Source organism: Mirounga leonina, unplaced genomic scaffold (assembly GCF_011800145.1).
Source record: "Mirounga leonina isolate KUSES-001 unplaced genomic scaffold, KU_Mleo_1.0 Mir_125, whole genome shotgun sequence".
NCBI lineage: Eukaryota > Metazoa > Chordata > Mammalia > Carnivora > Phocidae > Mirounga > Mirounga leonina.
In genome coordinates this window covers 49,352,674-49,362,785 of record NW_023270305.1, presented here as the reverse complement: position 1 = coordinate 49,362,785, position 10,112 = coordinate 49,352,674, and the positions used below count along the sequence as shown (strand labels likewise).

Here is a 10,112-nt window from a genome sequence, read left to right as displayed (position 1 = left end):
TTTGCTATCTTTAGCTTCATTGGATAGTCTCCCGCAGCATCTATGAAAAATTACCACCGTCTCCATCTGTTAGCAAAATTCCTTTTTTTTTTTTTTTTTTTTGGTGTTGGTCTCAAAGCCAATTTGTCAGTCTTCGGCGGGTGCTTTCCCTCTTAAGACTGATTTATAACAATCTCTTTGTTATGTATCAACCACCAGCTTCCTCTTCTGTCAGTTTAAATTAAAAAGAGGAAGGGACTTGGACTGAATGAAAAGTCGTTTTTCGGGGCGAAAGGGGCAAGCCGATAAGGGCTCTCCGGTAGGTTTTTGGTGGAGAAGATATGGTTCTGTATTTCAAAATCTTGGCAATTTTATTTGGAGAGCAAGAGACTTAACTCGGTCTTGACTGAACGATATCGTTAACCGGCTGAAAAGCACCTGTCCCTCGCCTGGAGCGCAGCTTCAGCGGCAGGCGGAATGCGGAAAGACGTCTTTCCCCGCAACAGCTTGATGACTCACAAGGAAGTAAAGAAAAAGGGCAGCTTGCCCACACCCAAAATGGCGGCCGGCACTCTGCACGACCGCGCCTGCGCAGGGGTAAGCGTTCTGTGACACTAATTCCCCTGGAGTGTCCTCCCCCACCCCCCCCCCGCCGTACCCACCAGCGCCCGGCCCCGACCTAGCCACCTGCGCCCGGAAGTGACGTGTCGGCGGCAGCGGTTCCCCCGCTGCATGATGGGAGAGTGTGTGGAGTGGGCGGGGGGTCTCGGCGGAGGAGGAGGTGGAGGAGGCGGCGGCGGCGGCGGCGGAAGAGGGCGGAGGGTGATGGGATGGGGGTCCCGCGACAGCGCTGAAACTCCGGGTGGGCGCCCATGGCGCTGCTTTGCTGACAGGGCTGTGAGCAGCCTGCCTTCCGCTCTCACCAGCTCCGCGTCGGACTAGCCGGTCCTTCCCCGGGGAGCCAGTTACTCCCCGGGCCCCTGAGCCATGCCCATCGCGGCCGCCCCGAACGAGCCAGGTAAGCGCCACCGCTCCGCTTCCCCGGCCGCGCCGGGGAAACAGGGTGCTGGGACCCGGCCCGGCCCACTGGCCGGATCCTTGCCCGGGCCGGGAGCACCTGCCTGCCGCGGAGCCTGGGACTGCGGGGACAGGGACGGTGCCGGCTCTGCGGGCCTGCGGGCTCCGGACTTGGGCTCTGCTCTCTTCCGCGGCGGGTGCGGGGACGTCGACGGCAGCGTCCAAACCGCACAGATCCCTCCCCGCCATCCCGGGCACCGGCCGGGGAAGTGTGAGCGGTTCCCACATCCCCGGCCGCCGCCGACTTGCCTTGCCCCTCCGCTTCCACCTGCCCACAGCTCCGGCCGGCCGCTCCCTCCGGGGGCTGTGAAGTTTGGGGCTTTGCTCGGGCTTCCTCTTTTTCCCTCCCCCTTCCTCGTGACAGGTGTAAACACTGCCTGCTTCTCTCAGGCCCGAGGCCGGCTGCGACCGGAGTGCGGCTGCTTCCAAGGGTCTCTGAAGCAAGCGGATTTTGAGTCCTCCAACAGGCAGAGGAGAGCCCCAAAGCTCATGCATCCGCTCCTGAAAGGATCTTTTCTGCTCCTTTCTTGCACTCCTAAAGAAATCTGTCTCCTCCCCAGATTGTGTTCGCAAAGTTGGACTATTATTCTTTACGCTCCCAGTTTGGCAGGTGCAGTGTCTTGCTTAGGCAGAGGACAAGAGTATAGGGTGAATAGTGGTAGGGTCTTTTCTCCATTAGGAAAGTACTGAGAGTGGCTGGGTTTTTCTCTTAGTGGTTTAGCAAGTTTTAGCTTGGTTTCCCACTGAATCTTATCTTGGGGGCCGAGGAAAGGACTAACTCATATTTGTAAATGTTTTAGTGGGGGCATGGGAAGGGGGCAAATTAAAAGCAGTGGTTCCGTTTCAGAGTTCTCACTTTAGGAGAAGAAAAGTAAAACTTTACTTTTGAACTTTAATCTTCCCTCTTCACTGGCTTTCACGGAGTATTTTCTCATACTCCGAATTGGGTTGTTTGGGTTTTTTTGTTTTTTATTTTGAGGGTGGGAGGGGGAGACAGATCTTTGATGTTACATTTAATTGTTACTGTTAACCTTTTAGACATTGAAATATATGCCAAACTCTAGGGGAAACAAATGTTTCAGCACTGTTCCATGGATATAATTTGAACAGTTTATCTACATTTTATATGCTTTGCCTGCTTAAATGTTGGCTTTTGTAGTAGTCATTTTTAACTGTTTGCAGAAGTATATGTGTCTATACAGAGTACCTATGGTAGCCTTGTAAATTTTGTCCATGAAGATACAGTACATGGATTTAAAGATCTTGTATAAAATATTTAGCCCAGTAAATGACACCTAGTAAATGCTTATTAGATCGAATTCCTTTATGTATCAATCAGATACATTAATTGATCTTCAAAGTATAGATTTATTTTTAAAACCTTTAAAAAGCTCTTGTAAGAAATACACTAGAATTCACATAATATGTAGGGCATTTGTTTTTGTTTTCGGATTTTTAACCTAGAGACTATTAAAAAATAATCCTATATCAAAGGTTTCCATAATTAGATACTGAGTCCATAATTGCATGGATAAATTTTGCAGAATCCAGTTGTCTTTATGAAAATTTTGTAATCTAGATGAATCCTATTATGAAACATCATTTAAAATTTTAATTTGTTTTACTTGCAGTTAGTTAAGAGTTCAGAAAACAAGTGAAATTTGAGTACCAAATGTTTTATTTTTCTGTGAGAGCTAAATTAACAGTCTAAAAAGTCTTTGAGGGGCGCCTGGGTGGCTCAGTCGTTAAGCGTCTGCCTTCTGCTCAGGTCATGATCCCAGGGTCCTGGGATCAAGCCCCACATCAGGCTCCCTGCTCAGCGGGAAGCCTGCTTCTCCCTCTCCCACTCCCCCTGCTTGTGTTCCCTCTCTCGCTGTCTCTCTCTCTCTCAAATAAACAAAATCTTAAAAAAAAAAAAAAAAAAGGAAATAAAAATAAAATAAAAATAAAAAGTCTTTGCATAGCTTCCCATTGAGGAATTACCCCTTCTCTCATAACCCTACCCACCAAAACTCATAAAGGAGGCCATTACGTATTTAGGTATTTTTAAACTGTCATAAATTATTTAAATTAAATGTTTATATTGTAATTTAATGTTACCTACAATTCATAAGTTAAAAAATAAGGACTTTATTCTCTCTTAGCAGTTTCAGTTTCTTTCTTAGCAGTTTCAGTTCCTCTTTATTTAGGCTAGTGAATCTTTCCAGCCTGAACTTCGTAAGTATTTATACTTTTTACACAATTTGAAAAATGTCTGGCATTATATGGGTTATATATATCTATCAATTCAATAATTAGTCTTTTCTCAGAGTGTGTATATATAATACAATCACATGTCCTTTTGCAACTTTATGATAATTACTAATACTGATGAGTGAGATACTTATCTAAGTGATTTATTTAGAGTATATTAACTCATTTAATCCTCATAACAACCCTATAAACTCATAGTGGTATCCCCATTTTTTAGGAAAGAAACTGAGGCACAGATGTTAAGCAACTTGCCTAAGGTCAAACAGCTGGTAACAGAGCCAGGATATAATATGATAGTTTTGCCTATATTTATGTAATTTTAATAGAGTTTTTAAAACATGCAAAACTATACAATATATTTTCTGGGAATCATGGAATATGTAGCAAAAGTATAAAAACATTCATTGGAATGATAAATACCAAATGAGAATAAAAGTTACCTCTGAAAAACTGAAGAGGGATAAAGGATCTAGGAAGGGCCTGTGTTTTTCAACCATAGCTTTACTGTTTTTAATATAAATCTGAAGCAATTTCGTAAAAGGTTAAGATTTAACACAGCTAAGTGGTGGGTACTTGATCATTCATTATATTTTTTTCCTAAACTTGTGTGCTTGAAATCATAATAAAAGGTCAGGTTTTTCATTTTAAAATAAAGTGTCACTTTGTCTTTTAGCATTGTATATTTAAAAAGAGGACAGGGAAGTAGTTAAGTGTCATTTTGTATTGACTTTCCTTTAAAATATAAGGAGGTTCTAACTTGAAAATATTTAAAGAATTGTTCCCCTTCCGAGGTTCCTCTGCAGTAACCTCCCTTGCCTGGGCTCTCCTCTTACTCCTGCCAGCCATCTCAGCAGCCCTGTATCACACTCAAACTCTAGTTTCTATTTCTGGCCTTACCCTGCGGTTGGGGCTCGTAGGTCTGGATTAGACCTATTCCCTGGGAAAAGGAAAAAGTCAGAAACTATACACTGGGGAGGAAGCAGAGAGGTGGGGAATCATTGCTCATTAGTTTGGGAGAAATGAAAAAAAGAAGGAAGATAGGATTAATACTCTCTCCTTTCTTCTTCAATCTTAAGTAAACCTTGCAGAGATAAATTGCTAGTAAATTAAAGGTTGTCTGTATGCTCAAAGCTTAATTTATAAGCACTGTTTTGGTGAATAGTTCCCAGAGGAAAATAAAGTAGTAAATTAGAATAAATTTACTGTAGGCTCTATTGATGTAAATACTTTAAAAAATGCCATAAGCCATTTCAACTAACACTATGGTATTCTCTTTCATTCTTGCTGCAGTATGTGAGGCCCTGTTCTAGATGCTGTACTGAAATGAACAAATAAGAAAAAAAAATTGCCCTTATTGAGCTTCATTTTCTTGCATTTGTGTGTGTATATATATGTGTGTGGGGATTAAAAAAATAAAATATAGAGGTGGCAGATGATGTTAAGTATCACAAAGAAAAACAGTCCATTTGGAAGGATACAGGAGTTCAGACTTTTTGTCTTAGAGATAGGAGTAGGAGGTTGTTTTGTTGGGGCTTGCTTTTTTATATAGGATGGGCTCAGAGAAAGCTGAAGACCTGAAGTTGGTGAGGAAAATACAAGGGAAGAGTGATAGAAGCGGAAGTATGCCTGGAATAGTCAAAGAATTGCAAGGGGAAAAGTAGTATATGTGATCCCAGAGTTAGAGGGTAAGAGGGCAGTATTGCAGGGCTTTGTAGAAATTCTAATGACTTTGGCTTTTTACTGTGTGAAATGGGAAGCCATTGTAGGATTTTTGAGTAGAGATGTGACATAATCTGTTTTAAAAGGTTCTGGCTAGGGGGAAAAAAAGGATCTGGCTGGCTGCTGTACAAAAAATAGGCTATAGAGTGCAGGAGTGGAAGCAGGAAGATTCCATTAGGAGGTGGTTACAGTGATATGGACAGTTTCTTGAATTGGAACCTCTAGTAATTTCCCCATTGCTAAATTCGAAAAACTTAGAGGTACTCCCTTATGAAAATTCAAGGCCCTCACAGCCCACTTTTCCAGCATACTGCCTACTTCCTTCAAATATCCTACATTCTAGCCAAACTCCTATTATGTGACTTACTGTTCTTTGACACTTGCCCCATACTTTATTTTTAGTGCCTGCTGTTACCTCTGTCAGTTAAAACCCTTTTCATTTCAGATTCTATCTCTACTAAGCTTTTTCTCATTTTCACCATTCTTCTCTTTGCAATCAAGTAAGATCTTTTTCTTCGAATCCTTGTAACTACATTTTACTTCATTTGATGTTTATATTCTGGCTTGTGTTAATTTTATTTTTCTCTTCTGTTGTTCCCCCTAATTAGTTGTAGTTTTCTTTAAGATTGTGACTCCTTTTACTCATTTCTACCTCTTATAGAACCTAGCACAGTTTTGTATGTAGTAGATGCTCAGAAATAGTGGCTGTATATATATATTTTAATTTTTGAAAATAGTCTTTTATTACAGGGGCATTGTAGAAAATTGGCAAGCAAAAAAAAAAAGAAGAAAAGAAAATCACATTCCTGCTATTCAGAAATATCCCGTTAACAGTTTAATGTATAACTTTCCCCACATTATATATGTGTGTGTGTGTATGCCCTTTTAACAAACTGAAGTCTTATCATACAGACTGTTTTGTTTTGTGTTAGTCAACTAAACTTCCCTTGCCATTTCAGAAAATTTTCATCTAAACTAATATTCAAAGCTATATTCAAATTCTTCCCCAGGTGGATATCTCTTTTCAGTTGATTTGTCCAAATCAAATCCATATTATATTTTTTCTGGTTATTAAAATTACGAAAGGATAATATGTTTATTATAGAATAGTTGGAAGATGTGGAAAAGCGTAAAGAAAACTGGTATGCCCCTTGATGGCAGGGACTCATCTGTTTTAATGCCTGGCACAGAGTAACACTCAGTAAATATATGTTAAAAGGAATAATATGTGTTAAAAGGAATATTAGTCATCACACTACAAAGAGATAACCAAATGTTTTGGATTGCATTCAGTTTTCCCGCCTCCCCCCCGCCCCGCCCCGCCGTGGGTATATGAGTGTCACATACACATGTATGTATGAATCGTATTATATCTTGGTGAAAAAGTTTGTGATCTTTGACTTTGTTTTTGGTTATTTCCATAGGACTGAGTCTTAGAAGTGGAGTTACTAAATCAAAGGGAAAACCAGTTGCTTTCCAAGAGGTTATAATAAAAACACTTATCTACAAACAGTGTTTGAGAGTACCCATCTTCCTTTAATCTCCTCAGGTGATCAGTAAAAATGCAGTTTTTAAACTGTTTACCTGAATTTTTATTTTGGATTTAGGCTTTTCAGCAGTATGGAATATTTGCGTAATTTAAACATTTTTGAGGGGTTTAAAGGGAGATGTGTCCTTATTTGATATGAATTTAAAATGGCTTAATGACATGTTCTTTTTTTTTTCTTTTTTTAAGGTTTATTTATTTATTTGACAGAGACACAGCGAGAGAGGGAACACAGCAGGGGGAGTGGGAGAGGGAGAAGCAGGCTTCCCGCTGAGCAGGGAGCCCGATGCGGGGCTCGATCCCAGGACCCTGGGACCATGACCTGAGCCGAAGACAGATGCTTAACCAGCTGAGCCACCCAGGCACCCCTGCCATGTTCTTTTTAAAATAACTCTGATTATGTTAACAAGCTATTTAAGTACAAGAAAGACAACATTAGGGGCGCCTGGGTGGCTCAGTCGTTAAGTGTCTGCCTTCGGCTCAGGTCATGGTCCCAGGGTCCTGGGATCCAGCCCGCATCGGTCTCCCTGCTCAGCGGGAAGCCTGCTTCTCCCTCCCCCACTCCCCCTGCTTGTGTTCCTGCTCTCACTGTGTCTCTCTCTGTTAAATAAATAAATAAAATATTTAAAAGAAAAAAAAGACATTATCTTCTGGAACTATGTTGTGCAGCACAATAACCACTGGCCACGTGTCACACTTTTAATAAAGCCAGTCCAAAGTAGATGTGCTCTAAGTGTAAAAAACACACCAGATTTCAAAACTAATGTTAAGATATATATTTTAGGTTGATCGTATATTAAAATAATTTAAATGCTTTGGGTTAAGCATATAATTTCATCTGCTTTTTTAATTGACCGTTGGAAGAGTTAAAATTGTATATGTGGCTCGAGTTGTATTTCAGTTGGACAGTGCTGCTCTGGAGCATGACACTGACTTATTTTTATCTATGGAAAAGAAATATAAGATTAACTTCACTACTCTGGAAAGCAGTAAATAAGTTTTTAAAAATCACTTCTTATATTTCAGTTTGTCAGTATGTTTTTCATAAGATGCACAGTATGCACAGTCATTTTTCAAATTATAAGTGTTTAATTACAGACTGTAACTTACTGCAGTTCTTATGCTCTGAATGAAATATAGGACTTGGGGGAGGGTGTTAGGAAATTTACCTGAGAAATTGATCCCTCATCTAAGAATTGAAGGATGTGTGGGAATGTTTTAGGCAATAGGCTATAGGTGCAAAGGCCCTGTGGCACAAAAGAATGTTTGCCTTTCAATAAATCAAAGAGGGCCTAGTTTAGAGCATTGGAAACAATAGGGGAAGGGGAGAGAAGGTGACTGGAGAGATGGGAATGGCTTATATAAATTTTATTAAAGATTTTTTAAAAATCTTTATCACAATCAGGGAATCAGTGTGATCAGATTGACTTTTTAAAAGATTACTTGGGTTGGGCATGATTGAAACCAGTCAAGAAGGGGCTGTTTAAATGATAATGGCAACTTAGACCAGAACAAGTCACAGGAGGTGAAAGGAGGTACAGATATTCTAGAATTGAGGGATTTATGAGATGAAAATGGTTATTTAGAAGATAGGGGAAGGTGAGGAGCTTCCTCAAAGGTGGCCCTCATGTTTCTGACTTAGTAACTAGGTGAGTAGAGGGGCCATTCCCTGAGTTAGAGAGCCCTGGAAGAGGACCAGATCTGAGGAAGAAAAGCTTGAGTTCTCTTCCTGTTAAGCTAGGTTTGAGTTGAGGAATTCAAGTGGAGAGAACTAGTAGAGTGTTGGCCTGGCAGGTCTGGAGCTCAGGTTTACGAGAGCTGGGCTGTAGGGATAAATCTGGCAGTCCTAGAATGTGGTCATTAAAGCCTTAGGTGGATGAGATTGTTTGGGGGGAAGTTGAATAAGAAAAGAGCCTGGATGAAACCTGTTAGAACTTATACTAATTTGAATATGTTTCATACTGAACAAGAAAATTTAAGTTTGTTTTGAGACTTATTTGTAAAAGTGAAAGTAAGGAGTAAATTGGATCAATTAAGTTAAATATTTCTGTTTGACATGTGTAGTCAGGCAAGTAATCTAACACAATGCTTATTTGGTTACTTGGAAACATACCTTTTTCCAGCAGCAGAAAACAAACTGGGCTTCTTCCCTCACGAACACATTGAAAACAATTATGAATAAGTATTGGGTTTTTTGTTGATTTAACAGATTTAAGGAAAAATTATGTAATTCTCTCCTTAAATACTGTAACTCGCTCCATAAATTTTGAAACTCATTTTTAATTTTTTTAACAAAGCAATTTAAAATAAGAATTATTGGATAGTTCTATAATATGATAAAATGTATGTATGCCTCAGATAAAAAATCGGTATCTTAATTTAGGGGGGATACTAATGCCTACTATCACCACTACTATTAGATTTGGTATTGGAGGCATTAGCCAGCACAATCAATAAAGAAAAAGACATAAGAATTGGAAAGGAAATGGTCAAACTACTCCAGTTTGCTTATGATGTGATGGTAAACTTTACAAGTAACAGGAGCTTTCAATTTTATAAATAGTACTTAGCAGTTAGAAAATAGGATGGAGGGGCGCCTGGGTGGCTCAGTTGTTAAGCGTCTGCCTTCAGCTCAGGTCATGATCCCAGGGTCCTGGGATCGAGCCCCGCATCGGACTCCCTGTTCAGCGGGAAGCCTGCTTTTCCCTCTCCCACTCCCCCTGCTTGTGTTCCTGCTCTTGCTAACTCTCTCAAATAAAAAAAATAAAATCTTTAAAAAAAAAAAAGAAAATAGGATGGAAGTGGAGACCCCATTTTACATGAGCAGCAAAAAAAATAAATAAAATACCTAACAAGTTTTAACAACAAATGTAAAAATTCTACATTGCTAACATTGAATTTTTATGTTAAATAACAATTCCATGTTTAGGTAATAGAGGATATCATTCTTAATTCACACCTTATTCTTTTAAATGATACTTTTCAAAGCAAGACTTCTAGGAGTAGGATCTTTAATATTTGCATATATCTTAATGAGACCACAGTTATTTAAAGAGATAAAATGAATAATATTTCTGCCTCACCCGCCCTCCAAGGTGGGTGTTTTGGGGGTATTTTCTTCTTAGTCATTGCTTATGTTTTGTAGTATTTTCTGTTTTGCTATGGTTAATCATCTCTCATCTTGTTATTTGGATGCAGAAATGTTGACCTGGACTATTTTCAGGTAAAACACTTTTGCTACAGTGACACTCAAAAATCTGAGGCATTGATTTCTTAAGACTTTTGCTTGTAGTAGCTATTTTTAAAAAGTCATGGACCTACATTAAGAGATAAATTAACTCTTTTTGCACTGGATATTTTTAATAGCATCTTTGTTCCTTAAAAAAACAAAAAACACCAAGAGTTTCAGGAATCTCATTCAAATTTTCTCTTTCCTGAAGCCCAAACTGGAATGTTTGACTATTCATTACTTTAAAAAAAGAGAGAATATTCATGACTTTTTACCTATAGTTAAGTTGTCATTTCTTCTTACTCCTTT

The 10,112-nt window shown here is 39.7% G+C and overlaps 1 protein-coding gene across 3 annotated transcripts in view; it reads left to right on the top strand.

Moving 5' to 3' along the window:
• The first annotated feature begins 735 nt into the window (after positions 1–735).
• AFTPH (aftiphilin) overlaps positions 736–10,112 on the top strand; it is a 68,624-nt gene continuing 59,247 nt past the window's right edge. For 2 of the 3 annotated variants that reach the window (XM_035001425.1, XM_035001424.1), the window contains exon 1: positions 764–997. The gene's annotated coding sequence lies outside the window, so the exon portion shown is untranslated. Of the gene's footprint in view, positions 998–10,112 lie in introns of all 3 variants that reach the window. The other variant, XM_035001427.1, reaches the window with a different exon arrangement.